The 19564-nt window shown below is 41.1% G+C and overlaps 1 protein-coding gene and 1 long non-coding RNA gene across 2 annotated transcripts in view; both read right to left on the bottom strand.

Moving 5' to 3' along the window:
* The window catches only part of tmem132e (transmembrane protein 132E), a 373228-nt gene extending 373104 nt beyond the window's left edge, over window positions 1–124 (bottom strand). Inside the window, exon 1 of the mRNA XM_058626897.1 lies at window positions 108–124. The gene's annotated coding sequence lies outside the window, so the exon portion shown is untranslated. The remainder of the gene's footprint in view (window positions 1–107) is intronic.
* Window positions 125–184: 60 nt separating this feature from the next.
* On the bottom strand, window positions 185–11794 carry LOC131458137 (uncharacterized). The gene is made up of 4 exons (XR_009240064.1): window positions 11716–11794; window positions 10670–10784; window positions 10253–10362; window positions 185–247 (listed from the first exon to the last, which is right to left on the bottom strand). It is a non-coding gene; the product is annotated as an uncharacterized LOC131458137 (long non-coding RNA).
* Between the last annotated feature and the right edge of the window lie 7770 nt (window positions 11795–19564).

Below are 19564 nucleotides of genomic sequence, written 5' to 3'. Positions count from 1 at the left end.
TCTTGTGTCTCAGTGTCTCATGTGACTCTGTGTCTCATGTGTGTCTGTGTCTCTTGTGTCTTAGTGTCTCAGAGTCTCAGAGTCTCATGTGTCTTGTGTGTCTCAACCCGTCTCCGGCCTGCAGCAGTTGTCCCTCAGTGCTCTGTTTTTTGATGTTATAATGCTGGACTTCGATCTTGTGCGTCAGTGTCTCTGGAGGACACCAGAGAGGACGAGTCTCCAACTCCTTCTCTGCCTGTCTGAGAGCCTGACACACACACACACACACACACACACACACACACACACACACACACACAACGTTTTTGATTTGTTTTTGCTTCACAAATAAAATAAACCTGACTTGTTGAAGTTGTAGTTTTTATGCTTTTATTTTTAAAGGGAGTTTGCCTAATTTCCGGTTTTGTCCCTATTTATTATGGGGAACTTGATGTAAATTCAGAACAGGGCATCACATACAAAAAAATAATCATATAAGTGGAACTTTACCCTCCTCCTCCTCCTCTTCATCAGAGAGGGGGGAAAATGTCTGTCTGAAAATGACTGCCACTTTATTAGGTACACCTGCTTCCCCACTCACTTTGAATTATCCACTCATTTGGATACTGACCGGATATTTGACCACGGGAAGCTGAGAGAAAAAGTTACCGGAGATTTCCAAAGCAGCTGTAGTTTCATGTTTCATGCACATTTAAAAAATAAATGGAACTTCAGATTAAATTAATCAAGGTTATTTGATGGGATTAGAGGCTTCTCTGAAACAATCATACAATCATACAATACACAAGCTGCTTTTAAAGGTCTTAAAGGTATTTAAAGGTATTTCAATTTAGCAGAAAATGCATATCAATAACAAAAAAAGTAAGTGTACAATCACCCAATTGTATACATTGTTGTTTTTCATTCAACTTTTGTAATGTTTTGTACCTTTAATTGTAAAAAAGGTCTGTATTTCTCATAATTCTGTTTCTCTCCAGATTTGAAAAAAAAAAAAAAAAACCTGTGGCTCTCCACATGACCCTTTGACCTCTCCACCTCTCTTTGTGTGTGCATGGACATGAAAAGGTCACACCTACACATGTTTCATATTATGTCAAGAGAAATTTCCATCGTTACAAGTCTATCCGTGGTGAGGTCAAATGACGCGGCTAATGGGTCAATTATCTACAGCACAAAAAGCCCTCGGAGGACATGGAATACATAATGACTGCACTTAAATGCCCCCGTAATAACGTTGCTCATAAATGACAGGATCATTATGAATGAAAGGGAACGGTGACATATTTCTGTCTTTAGAATAATGGAAGACGGTAAATGATGTTCTCAGGTGAGTAAGAAGCTTCATCAGCCAACAGTTTGTTGTTTTTTGTGTAAAAATCACACAGATAATGGTGTTCCAAAGTCTTTTGGAGACAGACTTTGTTTCATTTCTGACAGAAATTGTGCCTTAAACAAATAAATTAACAGCAGTCAGACAAATGTGAAGCCTCTAAACAAATAAAACAGGAGAACAAGAAAATGCAATGGAAATGAAATTTGTTGCAACTCAGTTTCGGCTTTGTCCTCCCTGGTTTTACCTTTGGGGGCACTACTGAGCCATTTTGCACCATTTTTATGTGTTTACCTTATTTTATTACCATGAAGTTTTGAGCAGATCAGTCAATTTGTGAGGTCGTTACAGGGCACTTCCTGTTTTGTGGCGAAATGGCAGCTAAACTCAAAATGGCCAACTTCTTGTTGGGTCGGATTCATGTCCGTGGATGTGTTCATTGTCAGTCTCCTGTGTCGCATATGAAGTTTTGAGCAAATCGGTCAATCTACGGCAAAGTTAAAGGGCACTTCCTGTTTTGTGGCGAAATGGAAGCTAAATTAAAAATGGCCGACTTCCTGTCATGGTCCTGATTGGCCATGGTCCTGATTGACTTTCGTGGAATACGGTGCCACTTAGGGGTGAATATGTGTGTTTGTCGTCATTATCGCTCTTTGACGTTGATTTGTTAGGAAATTTAAATGTAAAGAGGTGGAAATCGTAAAAATCAGTGGAGATTTTCAGTGTGTGGAGGTTCAGCCAATTAAAAGAACAACTTCCTCACAGACTGCTGTTAATGCCGCAGAAATATTCAGAGCTTGTTGTCTTCTTTGAGGGCCTCGTGTCAGAAGAAGTCCCACACTGCAGCCTGCGCTTGTTAAGGTGCTACGATAATTTATCAGGACTTTTTTATGCAAATCAAGTCACTTGCATTTTTCCAGTTAGAGCACGCGTGAGCTTCTTCAGCAGCAGCAGCAGCAGCAGCAGCAGCCGGTGAGTTTTTCCCCCACTGAGGCCCAGAGACGAGCGTCTGCTGCCGGAGGCTTCAACCACCACAGGTCTGACGTGACTGCTAATGTTCCGCTCACTGGTTTTCACTCCACACGCTCTGACTTCATTCTTTAATATACGAGTTAAAAAAAAAAAAACGTAGCCTGATTTTTGTGTGTGTGTGTGTGTGTGTGTTTTTCTTTCCTGGAAACTATGGAAACGTACGGAAGAGGATGAGGGATAAATGTAGAGAACATTTGAAAACAGCTTCTAATAAAGTCACAATTTTGACTTCCTTCCTTCCTTCCGACTTTTTCCAATTCTGAAATTCCAATTCCAGCTCTTTTATCAGAATTTTTCCTTCCTTCCTTCTTTCCTTTCTATCTCCCTTCTTTTCTTCCTCAATTCCTTCCTTCCTTCTTTCCTCCACATATGATCTCATTGAGAGTAAATCTGCCTCTTGTGACTTTGCTCGGTCCGTTATTTACCCCACTGTATTTTACATTGGCGATCATGGTGTCACTGAGCACGCTCACTGTTTTCTCAGGTGATACTTGGTATTAAAACCGTTGAAGAACCACTCCTTTCATCCAGCTCCATTCTCACAATGCTAATCTAACTGTAAACCACACAGTAAAGATGAAAAAAGCCCCAATAAAATATTGCTTGTTGCCCCCTGAGGCAATAATTCATCATCAGAAAACAGCCACTGAAGTCCGAGATGACTCCAAACATCGCTCTGTCCGTGCTTCAAAGAGTAAACAGTGCAACTTTTGCACCAATAATCTCCACTTCATACAGTGATTAAAATGGTGTTTACAGCTTGTTTCATTGCACCCGAGTGGCCAATAAAACCTTGCACTTATCCTCTCTTACTCGCATATTGCCTGCTTTTACATCACATCATCACCACCTGCTAACACCCATAATCTCACTCCGCAGTAACCATCGCCGCCCGGATCGCTGCAATTAACGCGACGCACGGACCTGAGCGACAACAGGAAGCTCGCGGCTGCGTTTCCACCTCTCACCTCGCTCAGCGTGCGCATCTGAGCTCCTCTCAGACGGAGGGAAGCGGCGGTGGCGACGTGTACGAGCACAGCCGGAGTCTTTCCAGACAATTAAAGCGGGAATCGTGTCCCCTGGAGATCAGTATTGGCCCCGCTGCTAAAACTAACTGTTTCAGCAAGATTGGTTCTCCTGAGGCCGCGCAGACGTTTGTTCTGCAGGTAAAGGAAGTGAAATAAAAATCTGCTGCCCATGTTTTTTCAGAGGCTTGTCTGGAAGTGAACAAAAGGTGTGCAGAGTTTGGACGACAGGCCCTCACAGCCTGGAGGACCCGGCGGAGAAGCACGGCTCTTATCAGGTGTCTCTGCCTCTCACCTCACAGAAGACGCTTTTACCTCTCCAGTCACTACTTTTACGGACAAATCTGACACTCGACTCAGACACTTTCCATGACTTTATAGCTCCTCCTCAGTCATCCTAGCACAGCTGCGTGAAACTGCCGTGTTGTGATTCGTACTCGTGATCGCCGGCTTTCAGCAGTGTAGTACATATGCCAGGTCTGTAGGTGGCGCTGCAACTAATACATAAATCCACCAAAAATGGAGGAATATATTTCCAAAGTTGCAAAAATGCCCTAGCGCTACGTTCTTCGGCTGAGTCCGAAGCTGATGAATGAACCTTGGAAACGCGGGTTTATAACGTCTTGGCCACACAAAAACAGAACTACTCTTTTTGTTTCAAGAAGAACTACCGAAACTGAAACAACACAAAAGAATTTGAGATATTTATGTTTTGCCACCAGTTTTTTTCCAAAATTAGCATTTTAGGGTTCCCGAAAAGTCGGTTCCGTGTGGATTATAATCTGATAAAACAAAAAAATCAGCCGTTGTGAATGCTTTAACGTTTTTTACACGTTTTAACACATTTCCAGTTACACAAAGTTTTTAACATAATCTAAACTGATGACTTATCTAACTAACGTCACAGTCGTCAATATATGCCACACAAGACACTGGTAATAAAATAAGTAAAAGTTATACATAATATTCATCATATTATAAAGGAAAACCATGACAACATTTAGAAAACATCAAAATACAGGTGAATAACGTACATTAAAATGTAAAAAGAGTGCGTGCTTGGTAAAAATGGAACATGGACTTTCAATTATAAAAGAATAATTTATGAATAAATGACACAAATGTTACTATATAATTATAATTTTATGTTGTTACAGACATTCACAAGGCTTTGCTTTCACTCTAACCACACACACATACAGGCTTTTATTGTGGGAATAAGTGAATCAATAAATGACACAAAGGAAATGTACTGTGCTAAAGTCTGTGTGTGTGTGTGTGTGTGTGTGTGTGTGTGTGTGCAAAACACTGTAGAGAACAGTGTTAACCTGATTATCTACTGTACACACACACACACACACACACAGTGACAACACAACAAAAGGGTCTCTGAGGACAAAAAAGAAAAAGTCCCTGTGTCCTTACTACTCTTTACCACCGTGACCTCAGACAAGTACAAAATATAGTCGTATTCTCTTAAGACGTTTGCAGGTTAAAGTAAAAGTAGTTCACACAGCAGACGCCGTCACGGGGACAGAGTGTGACGCTGGTGCAGCATCAGCACACGCACGTTCACCTGCTGCAGGTGGAGATGCTCGCAGGTGCTGCAGGTTCCAGTCACAAGGGTCCATTTTTTAAAAAGCTGTTGGCCTCGAGTCAGCAAGAGACGAGATTTGAAAGTAATGGGAAGTAAAAACTCTTAAAAGAGCTCGAAAAACACACCGAATATCAATAATAATTTTCACTTTAAAATGAGATCATTATACGTCATGAGGTCTGAGAATTTTTAATTAATCCACGTATAAAAAACATACAAAAGTAACTTTTTAATCCAAATGTTGATATCCGTTCATACTTTGGGAGAAAATTTCAAACATTATGAATCCCCTCTCGGTCTGTAAGAGAAATTATTACAATTTAAAGGTGTGTCACGTTGTCCAAACTCCTCAAAGTGATAATTTATCGCCTGAAAATGTCAAGAAATGTTGATAAAAGACATTTTTATTCAAAAAAGTCTCCTTTTTTAAGCTAAAATTGTCAAGAACATGAACCACAAGTTTCCTCCTAGTCTTAGATCAGCGTTGCATGTGCAGAATAAAGAGAAAAATACACAAGAAAAACTTAGTTTTATCTTTTATCCTCTTGTCACTACATCACACCCTGTCTGCAGGAAATGTAAATCCACATACATGTATGTATAAAAGATGAAAATAAAAAAGAATAAAAGAGCCACGCTCATCTGAGATGAAAGTGAAGAACTTCCACTTCATCATCACAGAGTCACCGTCAGTGACGCTGTCACTGTCGCCGAGTCATGTTTAATGCTCAGCCGAGATCTGAGCTTTTGTTTTCAGTGAAGTGAAAGACTCACAGACGTGACACTGAGGTCTCCCTCCCTCCCTCCCTCCCCCGTCACAGCAGGACACGACAACTGCACACTGCACACACATTCACTGCTGTGAAATCCTGATCCTGAGATAATTCTCAGTTATTCTCACTTCTGCACCTCCTTAGAAGTGAAACAATGAGGTATTGTTGACCCTAATTTAACAGCTTCAGAGTCACTGTGATGGTTAAATATCTTGTTGCGGGGAGAGTGGGGGCTGTCCTCACTGCCCCCTACTGTCTGTTAGCGGAAAAAACAGCCTTACAAGATCAGGGGTCTCATGAAGTCTCAGGTCCCAGCGTTATTTTAGGAAAAGAAGAAAAAAGAAGGAGAGAAAACTGTGGTTGGAGGAAGTGAGGAAGAGGAAACGATACGTTTTTACAACAGTGAGGATAAAGAGGTTGACACAAGGGGCGCTCTGGAGAGAGAAAGGCTTAAAAAAACAAAAACGACCAGAGTTACAAAGTTCCGCTTTAAAGTAAAATAATGTAGGACTTGCTCTCCGGGTCCCCCAAACAGTTGGTAAAAAGTATTGCTTGTTTCACAAACGCAAGTTAACGCTACGTTACGTTACGTTAAATTATGTTACGTTACATTACGTCACGCTACGCCATGTTATTTTACCTTACGCTCCGCTATGCTACGTTATGTAACACGTTAAGTTTTCTTACATGAGCTCTGGTGTTCGCTCAGGTCCTTGAACCAGTGTCCACTCCAAAAATGTTACGTGATGTTACATTAGGTTACATGAGGTTATGTTAGGTTAATGTTATTATGCTTACGTTAGTGTTAATGTTACTTTTACATTACTTGGTTACTTTTGTGTTATGTTATGGTACTTTTACGTTACCTTATGTTACTTATGTTACAGTTTGATTTCAATCAGACACGTAAACCCTTGTGTTTTAATTTGTAAGTTCAAAAACAAAGAAAAAGAAACAGGAAAAAAAACTGCGTTGTAAAAGGAAACTAAACACCAGAAAAAAAAACACAGTTACCACACATTTTTGTTTTTTAATCAGTCCAAAACCCAACGTATAAAAATGTAATATTCCATTTTATGATGTGGTTTATAATTTGTCAACTGATTTTTTATTTTTTTTTTTTTATTCTTGCCCACAGTAAGATCAGTAAACCCTCAGGCTTCTCTGCTGGTTGCCTAGCAACTGCCTCCCGTTTATGGGGGCACAGAAGCCCCCATAAAAGATTGTGTTGTTTTTGTGTAACAGCCAATAGACAGAGTAGACGAGAGCCAGAAAGAGTTTTTATTTTTAACTTATTATTGCTAATATGTAAGTGCTTTTTTTGTTAAAGACATGAGGGACTTGGCATTGGGTCACATGACTCATTATCACAATGACATCCATTGTATTTATGTTTTATACACTTATGTGCTATCTTTTCCCTTAGGGATGATAAAAAGTCCAATATTAAAAGGAAAAATTGGTATAAATCAGTATATCTGATGTCAGACATGCTGGGAAATGCCCTCTGTCGTTCATATATGCAGGCAATAATATTAAATGAACTTTTTTTTCTGCCACTAATAGGAATCTTTAATTGACTATATTTTAACACCGATTTCGTCTCCGAGTCTCGTTTGCGTTTCTCTTAAATCCGGCGGAAATAAAAGCCGCCGTCTGTCTGTGCTCTGATGAGCAGATTCCGTGCCGTTAAAGGGAGTCTGCGGCGAAGCGCGACAGAAATGAAGGAGTCGTAACCTTGTTTTTTCATTTGCGCGTGAAGGAATTACTGACAATTTAATGCCGTTCTCCAAGGCCAGCGGAGAAAATATGTTTGTAATCGCATCGCTGAGAGCAGCAATAACTGCGGGGCTTTTATTAAAGGCCACTTATCAAGTGTGTGCATGTGTGTTTGCTCACTCTCAGGCACAAAATGAAACGCTTCTGCGGAGAAATGTGCGGATGCACACAGTTACATCGTGTCATGAGTGACGGAGAGAGAGTTCAAATGTCAGAAATAATGTCGCCTATTTGACACTAAAAAGAGAATCACATTTATTTAAACCCTGCTATACTTGTTTGTTACGATGGTTAATGATACTTAAAGACTTACTAGTGAGGAACTGGTTCTAATTTAATACTGGTTAATGATACCCAACCTTATCAGGCATGGATTTAGACAACAGTACAAGAATATAATCTGGAATCTTGTAAGTACAAATCACTGTATTTTTAATGTACAATTATCCTATTTATGACTGTATTTAGCAGCCTGGTCATCTGTATTTATTTATACTGCAGTTTAGGAGTTTATTTCTTCAATGCATCGTTTTTCCACAATGAAAAGCCACCTGAGGGTAAACATTTACTTCTCCTGACAGCAGCAACCTTATTCTACACATCTAATCCCCTAATCTCTCCCCTGAATTAACCTCTGCGCCTACTCTTCATTAACTTCACAGCATCCTCGCACATCTGAGCCACGGTGAACTTTCTAAGCCTCTCACGACCTCCTTCCACTGAAACTGCCTCTTTGTCGACGATACACAGATACGTTATTATCCCAGCTCGCTCAAACGATGCTACAACTTCAGCATTGACTGAAAACCAGCCTGTAGTTTTTCACACTGGCTCGATTTCGTTTTCTACGTCTGGTCAGGGTTTAGTCGGTTTAACCCTAAGCTGTTAAGACCCAGACAGCATGTTCTCCATGTTGGCTCCACACGGGTCATATTACGGCTGACAATATGGGTCCTAAGTGGGTTTGTCTGTGGTTTCCATGGTGGCCCCACCTGTGTGTCCCATGTTACTGAAAATATGGGACCTGGATAACATGCCCACTTAGTAGCCAGGTAGCTACCAAAAAGGCTACCTGGCTACTGGAAGCCGTTCCATAGCTTAAGTGGACATGGTCTTGAAGTGGGCTAACACAGGTGGGAAAACCACAGACAAACTCACTTGGGACCCATAGTTCAGCCTGAATTTAACCCTTATCGGGCCCACGTGGACATACTAACTGGGTACGGGCTTGCTGGTTCAAATTGCATGACAGGTTTGGGTGCCCTTGAGCAATTTACCCAACCACCATCAACCGGTGGAGGATACACCACTGCACATGAGGCTCCAGGCAACTCTCATGTCCCTGCTTCTTGCGCTTATGTTTGCCTTCAGGTGCTGAACGCATGATGATTTCTATTTTTAGTGTGAATTTACATTTTTGCAGACACTCAAAGTTCTGTGTGTGTGTGTGTGTGTGTGTGTGTGTGTGTGTGTGTGTGTGTGTGTGTGTGTGTGTGTGCGTGTGTGTGTGTGTGTGTAGCCATCGGGAACCGGCGGCGCCAATTTGGACGAACAACGCACACCTTGTCGTGCAAATAAAAAGTAATCCATCATCATTCAATCACGCATACGCTGACATATTTACAAATACACAGGACTGAGGTCACGGCGTTTTTCCCGCGAGACACAAATGAAATGACGTTAATTACAAGGTGTGACACGCTGACAGTTCGAGTCGTACGTACTCATGTTGTCTTGTTAGCGCGGCGTGTTTTTCACTGCTTTTGCCAAAGGTACAATGTCTACATCTCACGGTTAAACTTAACAGTCCCATTAAGCTGTCAGAGTCCCGGCGCTCGCGCCCCCGTTTGATGGGACTTTATGTCTGAACATTTTCTCTCAGCATTCGCACACTCGCGTCTCTGTTATGTCTTCTGAGACGTGCAGCCTCTAAACCATGGAACCAGCCACGTTTCTTCGCACGCCTGTTAATGCCTACGTTCAGTTCAGGTGTCAAATCACAAGAAGGGACGACTTTTGGAAGTGAGAATGTTGAATAGTTGGTCCAAGAAGTTGAGAAATATTCGTCCAATCAATCACATTTACGAGTTTCGGCTAATTCCCCCCCCCCCCCCCCCCCAACAGAATTTAAGGACAAGGTCATTTTTTCTGATGTTTTTGTCCAAGGACAAAGTGGACGCACCGATCAATCACGTCCATGTTTTCACAACAATATCAACAAAACTTTATCCGTCTGAGCTGCTGCTGTTTGCCCGCCGAAATGACAACCTGACAACTTGCGATTCGTACTTGTATTTATTTGTTGTCGTCGTCTATGTTTCTGCCTCTGGCTGTGAATCAAAATCGTCAACAGGAGATAAATAAGAGACACTTTTAACCTAAGAAGTCGCCGCCAGCTCCAGTCATCAGACTAACTTAAATTCTACATGGGGTGGCAAAGTGGTGGCAAGAGGTCTTGGCAGGGTGGCATGTATAAATCCCCAAATGTAAATGGATTTAACAGAACAAACACAAAAATACTTTAAAACTATTTGTTTTATCATGAACAACAGGAACTAGCCCAGTGTTTAAACTAAACAAAAGTCTCCAGTTGACTACCTTCTCCTTCATTTCCCTCCTTCTCTTCCTGCTGTGCACATTTCTTACTAAAAAACCTTTCAATATCCCCACTTTTTGCTTTCCTTTTCATTGTTCTGCTCACTCCAGCCACTCTTACCTGCAATAGTCAAGATGTGAGAAGCTCTGGTTGTCCTTGTATCACTACACTGTAGGGCAGGGGTGTCGAACTCAAATGACCTGGGGGCCAATGGTCAAGAGGGGACCGGTCTAGAGAAAAAAAGTGGAAAAAAAAACAACTACTTAGTAGTGGGTGGGCAATATACGATATTTATTATAATGTTACACAGAATTGCAAAGTAAAAGTGGAGAAACGGAGAAATAAATAGAAAACTTGGCAAATAATGACAAGGATAGCTGTAATTAAAACATCTTAAATATATGTAATTTAATGTTGAGTGTAATATATTTAGTAAAACAATGATTACAACCAAGTGTCTTATTACTATTATAATAATAACAATAATATTGCTAGTCTGAATCCATATAGTCTGATATTCTGTATATATTCCATCACCTCAGTGGCAGATGTGTCTCAGCACAGTGGTGGGCGGGACGCATGTAATCCTTTGGAGGGTCACATGTGGCCCCCGGGCCGCCAGTTTGACACCCCTGCGTGTAGGACCATGTAGCTAATAAGTATAACCATCAGAAAAAATTGATTACACACACACAACAGTTATGTTTAGACCACGTAATGCTATTGTATTTGTTATTTTCCCAGTTAGACGGTAACGGATGTCCCCTGGTTCCAGTTGTGTGCAGCCTCATTGCTGTGATATGTGACATTAAGTGGTTTTATAGTATAGAAATGTGTAGTTTGTTGTAGTCAGGGTACTAAAGTATAATCCGTATTTCTGACAAAACCAAAATACGAAAATACGGCGGACAGACCGGAAGCGGAAGTGGCATGTAACAACCTCAAAATAAAAGTGGCGTGCTAACTTATTATCATGCATAATAAAGTAAAAAAAACGTATTATCATACACTATTATAGGCTACAATTCTCTTTCTACAGCCATGTATAGTTCACGTTTATTTTAGTCTGGTTGTTTTGGGAGAACGTGATATATGATTATTGTTATTTTAGCTGAGTGTGTCAATGCACATTGTGGAAAACTTTTACCCGAATTACATTCCCTGCCTAAGTAAAGAACATCTATAAAGTTCCCAAAAGAGGTCCGGCTCAACAAAACCTATAGCCCGGTCAGAATACCTGGTGTTATTTTCCGGTTATTGTCCGGCTCTGAGCTTTGTGCTCTATGCGCGTTCACGATCGCGAGCTTGCGTGAATACAGTTGTAACGTAACGAAACAGCGACCCTCTGTAAACGTTATGGATTTAAACATGTCAGGTTTTAATATATTGTATGAAGCTGTTCTTGTCTTTATTAAAATCAAAACTAATCAAAGGGCAAAATGCTCTTACAAATCACGAGCGAGCGATTTCACATTTGGCTAATTAGTGCACGCGCTGTTATTGCTAATGCTGAATCGCCTTTAGCATAGATTACATTCATTATAAATGTAACTTCAAGTTAAATTGGTGTGTTTAAACTTCACCTGGCGAAACTGACTTCACCTACAGATGCTCGCGGGGGGGGGGGGTGATCAGTCGATCCACTCTTTGCCGGGATGCGGGGGCAGAGCCACCGCAGGAGACTCTGTGTGTGTGAGCCAGACTGTGAACGGCGACTGCACGTTTGATGCAGGGCCGGAGCTAAGTGGGTCAGGGGCCTAAGATTATATTTACAATTATTCACGTTCGGTCAATTTATTGTTTGTTTCAATGCTTTGAAAAGAGTCAGTGTGTCAAAGCGAACGATGTCCAACTGTGGGGCAGTTAAAAAGACTTTTCGAATCACGACCCGTTCAGCCATATTTCGGTTCAGTGAACGATTCCGTGAATAAATCTTTTTTAAATCGTCTGATTCTAATGATTCACTTACACTCAAAACAACGCCCCACGTTGAGGAGGAGCTATGGAAGTCGTGGAAAACGACCCAAAGTCAAGTAACTGGACATCATCCGCCGGTCAATTCTTACCAAAATGGAATGAGAACATACTTCAAAAACTGTAGGTGCTGACAGTACAGGCACATTTTCAGATAAACCTCGTTGTCAGGGGTAAAAATAAACAAATGTAACTGTATGTAAATGTAAATGTAAACTAGTTCTTTATTTTGGATCTGTCAACTTAGTTCAAATCATATAAAAAGAAACTAATGCTAATTTTCCCGGTGAATCATCTCACTGTCAACAACAAAAGGAGATTTCTCTCCACGCCGCTCACAAAATGACATATTAGGAGAGAGAATAAGAGAATATTATAATGAACGTTATTTATAGAGGGACATTTTTCTTGATGAGAAACAACAGCAACGCAGACGGAGACAAAGGAAATAAAACCAGCACATGGATCATCAAAAAAAAGCATCAGGTAAGGTGGCGTTAGCTCACTTGGTAGAGCTGCCGTCCAATGTTGAGGTTACAGTCCTCACTGCAGGTGACCCTGGTTCCAATGCTGCATTGGACGGGCCCTCTCTTCATATACTGCCTCCCCATTTCCTGTCTCGCTGCACTATACTATTGATTAAAAGCCCAAAATATACTTATAAAAAAAAGGTGTCTATCATAATTTCAGCAGCCTGTGGCCAAGTGGAAACGGAACTTGGCTCATAACTGGAGGGTCTTTGGTTCAAGTCCCCACCAAGTCAAAAGGGCTAGGGTACCCGTGAGCATGCTCCCAGAGTGCTACTCAGTGTGGCAGCCCACTGCTCCTAATTCTAGGATGGGTCAAATGCAGAGAAATAATTTCCCTAAGGGGATTAATGTGTGGGATGTAATAAGTTCAGTTTCTTTTTGGATGTTTGTGTTCTCGACCGCCCACTGTCTAGAAAACCTTTATCACCAAACTGATGCCAGATTTCTGAGCCACAGAAGAAACAAAAACGACTCAAGGCATCACGTGAAACACAGTTTGAATAAATCAGGGCTGAGTCAGCGCATTACGACTGTACTTACAGCCGCCTCTTCATCAATATGCAAGGCTACGTTGCTGTTGAGTTATTTTAAAAGGCGTCAGAGGTTAAAATAGTCTTTAGAAAGAGCCACTTTGAGGCATCAGAGTGAACATGAACGACCTGTGAACTCATTTGAATGAAGTAATCCTCTCATCAAGTCGCAGTAATTGTGTAGTTAAATAGACTGTTTTGAGCCAAATTAACTTAATTGCACTTCCAAATTTCCACCAATTCAATCTGATTTTTCAAATTATTTTGAGTACTTTCTGCTCAGGTGTGTTTATAAAGTTGGTGAAAAAGAAGAATGTAGACAGAATACAAGACTAAACAAGATGTTTTAATCAGTGATAAACATTATATTGACGTCATTGTAGAGTCATTTAATAAATTCATCTTTAAATGCATAACATTCAACATTGAAATTGCATATATAAGCTTGATTGGGTTTTAATTACGTTGTCAACATTGTAGATTCTGCATCAGAAATAGGCTATTGTGAAATAGTCACTGCATGGCTAAACAAGCACTTTTAATTTGACATTCTACAGAATACATCAAGAAGAAAAAAAAGGATATGAGACAACTGCACATTGCTAGATTCTCTGTATAAACCATACTTTTTAATACAGTAATGGAAAAATGGTGTTCTATGGGTTAATATCACATGACCCGTTACAAACACTTGGACCCAAATGCACAAGGCCAGAAACGGGTGAACGTTTTTAATGGGTTTTATTACCTCCTTTTCACAAGAGCTGGAACAGCTCAGAAAATGCTAAACTCTAAGCTAAATGTGACTTAAAATAACTGAGAAAACAAAGATCATAAGCTCAACACAAAAAAGAGCTGACTTGGTTCAAACCTGAAGTGACATGGACGCGGACAACACACAAGACAATCTGGCAACAGAAAGTGGGAGAAGGAATTATATGTATGGAGTGAGGTAAGGAGCACCAGGTGAAAACAATGAGGGAACCAGGCGAGACACAGAACAAGGCAGACAAGGTGCTCACAGGAAGTCGAGAAAACCCCTTACCAAAATAAAACAGGAAGTGACACTGACTAAAACTAACACAACTGACAGTGCATGACAGTACCCCCAGGACGGCTCCTGACGGATGAGGTCGCTGCTGGTTTTGCTGTTTGAATTCCCAGATGAGGTTGTCATCCAGGATGAAACTGGCAGGTACCCATGAGCGCTCTTCTGGACCGTACCCTTCCCAGTCCACCAGGAATTGACGACCCCGCCCTCTTTTCCCGACCACCAGGTGTTTTGCTGGCGATCAGCCAACATTTTCATGCAGGCAGCGCTCAGGAGGTTTCGGCGAGCAGCTGCCCACACCCGACGGCATCTCCTCACCAAGGCATGTGCGGACTGCACCACCACCTCCTTCTCAGTACCTGGGAACAGGGGAGGTTGATAGCCACAGACACACTGAAATGGAGACAAATCAGCAGCAGAGGTGGGCAATAAATTGTGAGCATACTCCACCCATGTCAGATGCTCGCTGGGTTCTGGGACACAAGGCAGCGCAAGCAGGTTTCCAGTTCCTGGTTCATCCTTTCCATTTGTCCATTGGACTGGGGATGGTATCCTGACGTATGGCTGACTGTGGCTCCCAACAGGGTGCAGAACTCTGTCCAGAACCTGGATGTGAATTGGAGTGCCCAGTCCGACACGATATCCCTGGGAATTCCATGAATCCTCACAATCTGGTTCATGACCACGAGCCTTCACTGCTCCGGTCTCGGCTGGGTCCATATTATTGCCAGAGCGCTCTGTTACGAACTCTCACAATGCTCGACCCAAACGCACGAGGCCAGAAACAGGAGAATGATTTTGAATGGGTTTCATTACCTCCTTTCGCAAGAAGGGAGCTGGAACAGCTCAGAAAACGCTAAACTCCAAGCTAAACTTGACTTAAAATATCTGAGAAAACAAACAAGAACATAAGCTGAACAAACACAACAAAAGAGCTCTGCATTGGTTCAAACCTGAAGTGCCACGGGCAGTGACCACACACGTGAGATGCTCTGGAAACAGAAAGTGGGGAGAAGGGAGTATATGTAGGGAGTGAGGGTAAGGAGCACCAGGTGAAAACAATCAGACAATCAGGTGAGACAGAACAAGGCAGACAAGGTGCTCACAGGAAGTAGAGAAAACCCCCCAAAATAAAACAGGAAGTGACACTGAACTAAAACTAACTAACACAACTGACGGTGCATGATACAACCTCCTAGGAAGAGGAGACTAAATACATTTGCTAATAATGACATTAAATGTATTACATGCCCCCTCACTGAGAGGATCGCAGAGGCATTTACAGAACTCAAGACTGTTCACTGTCCTCGCTCCCAAATGGTGGAACGAACTCCCCATCGACATCCGGACAGCGGAAAGACTCCACATCTTCTGCCGCTGACTAAAAACACATTTCTTCCGACTCTACCTCGACAAAGACTACAACGACAAAAAAACCAAAAAAACGTGCTTATACATCGCACTTATGACTAGCACTTCATAGTTTGGCTTACTTGAAGCTCTTACTTACTTCTAGCTCTTATTTGTACCCAAATGTTTAAATGCACTTATTGTAAGTCGCTTTGGATAAAAGCGTCTGCTAAATGACATGTAATGTAATGTAATGTAACATTAAAATGACCAATATAAGCCGGTTTGGCATTTTAATTACGGTTGTCAAGATTATTATTGACGTCATTGCAGATTTTGCATCAGAAATATGCTTTTATTGTGAAGTCTACGTCATTCCATGACCAGACAAGCTCTTTTATTTCAAAATGATGCGGAATGTCGCCATCAATATCTGTTTTGCAAAAATAGAAAAGGAATATTGTGGCGCCATTTTGAGCGGAACAGTTGTTGAAAGCAATATATTGCACAGTAACTCAATATGATACTTAGAACACTGAGTTACAGGACATTTTCTGCTCCTTATATGGTTAAAATAAGCAAAGAGGAAAAGGCCAGATGGACATTTTTGAGGTTTAGATGTTAAAGGGTGAAAGAAACTTTACGCGTGGATCCTCATCATGAAGCAGCTCCGACTCTGATCCACTAACAAGACTGAGGCTGAGACTGAGACCAAGAGAGAGGAAGAACTTTATTCTTTTTCCCCTCAGTTCTGGGCACAGAGCCGTTAAATAATGGAGTGTGTGCTGCAGCCGTTTCCCCCCAGAAGACCTGGCTTTACTGTATATTATTATTTCATCCTCAAATCAAATGTCTCGCTTTGTGGGTTTCGGTGTTGCCGTGTGCGCGCGGTTTCATTTGAATTCACTGGGGCTCGTTCACATCAATGACACAACTCAGAGAGCAGCGTTTTCCCATGAGTCGGGGAGACTCGTGTGGAGGACGGCCGTGTGGAAAATTGGAGGTGACGCCACGTCGCCGTGACAACAGAGTCTCGCTTTATTCAGGAGAAATGTGGGTTTTATGTGGCAGGGGCGAGTGTGGCAAGAGAAAATGAAAAATTCATGTGTGGTTAAATGAGACAGAGACAAAAAAAACTTGTTTTAAATTATAAATATAATCCAGAGTGAGATTATAGAGTCTCAAACAGATTGTGTGACTGCATTCATGGGGGATTTAGTGGATCATGATCCTCACCTTTGGACACTGTTAATCCACGGGATTATTGTGACCACACCGAACATATTTCATATCATATATGAGGTAAAAAATGAATCCAGAGCAAAGAAATGATGAAACTTTATTGATGTTAACTGTCGTTAATCACCCAAACTAAGTACATTTGTATTTATTGAGCTTCTGTTATTGTTTTTTGTTAGAATTATTATTGTTTAGCTGTTTTTTTGGTTGCTCCTTTGATTGAATTTGCTTCATTTTCACATTTCAAAAATGAGTTCCTCGCATGTGGAAAAACCTCACAATAATCCAGATTCTAATCCTGATCCTGATCCAGTGACTCACCCTCTGACCCCAGCATGATGACAGTGAAGCGTCTGATCTGAATCAGAGGCGATGACGTGTAAATAAAGACTTTTCTGTTCTACCTGTGCTCACCTGCTGCAGGTTTAACGCCGGCAGAAACTCGGATTCCTTTCTCCACATTCCTCACGAGATGAAGCATGCAGGGTTTCTCAGTCCTGGTCCTGGTCCTGGACTCACTGCCCTGCATGTTTTAGAAGTGTCCATGTCGTCTGAATCATGAAGTTTCACGTCGTGGATCAGAGTTTTTATCTAGAGTGTCATGATCATGTGTATTTTGAGTGTGTTTATGTAGTTCATCCTCCCTGCCAGAGGGAGGTGCTGCTCCTGTTGTGTTGATTTTTGCAGGTGGTGAGTGGAGATGCTAATTGGCCAGGAGCTGATCAGGCCAGCTTTAAAAGGACACCTGCTGAAGTTGTCTCCCTCTTTGCCTTTGACCATGCTGACCTGTGTCGTGACGTGTCGCTTTTTGATTAGTGTAAACTGTGTGAATCTTTGTTTAAAAAGTTTGTGAACAAAGAAACTGTATTATGTAGTGCAGGCCTTGTAGGTAGGGCTGAGTAGCCATTTTGTTTAGGAACTTTTTTTTCTCCTGTTTTATGTTAGGAAGGCAGGTAAGATTCCTGTATTTTCTTTTACTATGTATTTGTGGATAGGGAAGTTAGCTTTTCTTTTGAAGGCTATTTTGTTTATTTTGGCCTTTCACTTGGGTTTGTATCGCTGTTTTGGGTGGAGTGTTTTTTTTTGCTGAGAAAGCTGACGGAGCCACCCGCTCCCACTGCTCCTATCATTTTGTTGGAGACGTTGGCTGAGGAGCTCAGACTGAGCCTCCACATTAAGGAAATGGAGGTGAGGAATTGGGAGTTGGAGGTGCAAGCAATGCTGAGTCACTGCAACGTCAATGCTGGAATGCCAGCCCAGTGCTGCCAGTCAGTCTGTCTCATAATTTATAGTTTCAAATTCTATGTAGTTTCAAATTCTACATAATTCTGTGGTTCCAAATTGTACTTGTGGTTCCAAATTGTACTTGTGGTTCCAAATTGTTCTTGTGGTTCCAAATTGTTCTTGTGGTTCCAAATTGTACTTGTGGTTCCAAACTCTACGTGTGGTTCTACGCTGTTGCTATGACTATTTCGCCCATGATGAGGAGCTACGAAGTCATGGAAGACAATATCAACCCAACTGGTGGAAAATTGCCATTAGTTATTAATTCACTGTATGTTTATAGTTTAAACAAAGTGCTGGAATAATAATAATCCCAAACAAACTGGTGTCCACTTCTATTAATTTTAATGGGAATTTAATGAACTGCCTCCTCCTCTCGGAAGGGTTTATTGTCGTCTTCAGTATTTCAAACGTCCACTTTGCTTCAGTGTGGACACAGTGCAATTTCTGCTGAGTGTGCATTATATATACACACTGTATAAACGCCGCCACTGCCGCGCGTGTCACACACTCTGGCTTTTATGACTAATAATTTAGGAGTGTAATAAGGGCCGGTCAAGTCCAGACACTTATTTATACTACGCCAAATCATAACAGGAGTTATCCGAGGGGCATTTTTCAAACGGAGACTGCGTCAGACAATTATTCAGAGACAAAGACTAAATGTCATTTGTGGGTACAGTGAGGATAAAGGTGGAGAGGGATGGGCAGCATTTGTAATTGTCTTAAATATTTCAAAATTTGTTATATTGTCATTTTTAATGAGGTGATATTGTGTACTAAAGATTGGATGTCATGGTGTTTACTTTACCTGGCCTTTTAAGATCATGTATAAACACATTGACTAGGTCGCAAAGCTTTGTTTATTAATTTGGTTATTTATCTTTTATTCATTTATTTGGGAAGTTATGATTGTAAAATGATTCAAATATTGGCTTCTAATTAGCTTAATTGACGCAGATATGACTGTATGCTTGTATTTCCATTAATAGAGGTCGTGCACATGTAGACTGTATAATGCAAAGTATTTAAATTATTAGTTGGATATTTTATTTAAAAGAAAATACTTTTGGAGACAGACCAGTTTGGCTTTGACATAGAACATGAATAAAACATATGAAGCACAATGTACACATATCTGTAGTCATGTCTGCAATACTTGTGTCACTGCACTTTTCTCCTGCTCTGCTCACTTCCTCAACTAAAAGTGTACTTTTAATATGTAAACATGTATAAAAATCTTTGTTATAACAAACTTTTTGTATACTTGTACATTCTGTTACACTACATCTGTTTATGTCCTAGTGTAATACTACTATAAGAGTGAATTCTGTGTGGGAAATGTTCTTCACTTTGTACAAATATCTATATTGTCCATGTCTGTACCATGTTTATTCTTTGAAATGACTGTTTATGTAGTACCTCTTCCTCGCCAGTTGGTAGCAGCAGCTCTGATTTATCTTTGCAGGGTGTG

This window comes from Solea solea, chromosome 4 (genome assembly GCF_958295425.1).
Source record: "Solea solea chromosome 4, fSolSol10.1, whole genome shotgun sequence".
Taxonomy (NCBI): Eukaryota; Metazoa; Chordata; class Actinopteri; order Pleuronectiformes; family Soleidae; genus Solea; species Solea solea.
Note: the sequence above shows the minus strand (reverse complement) of the source record. Positions and strands in the feature narration are given on the sequence as shown.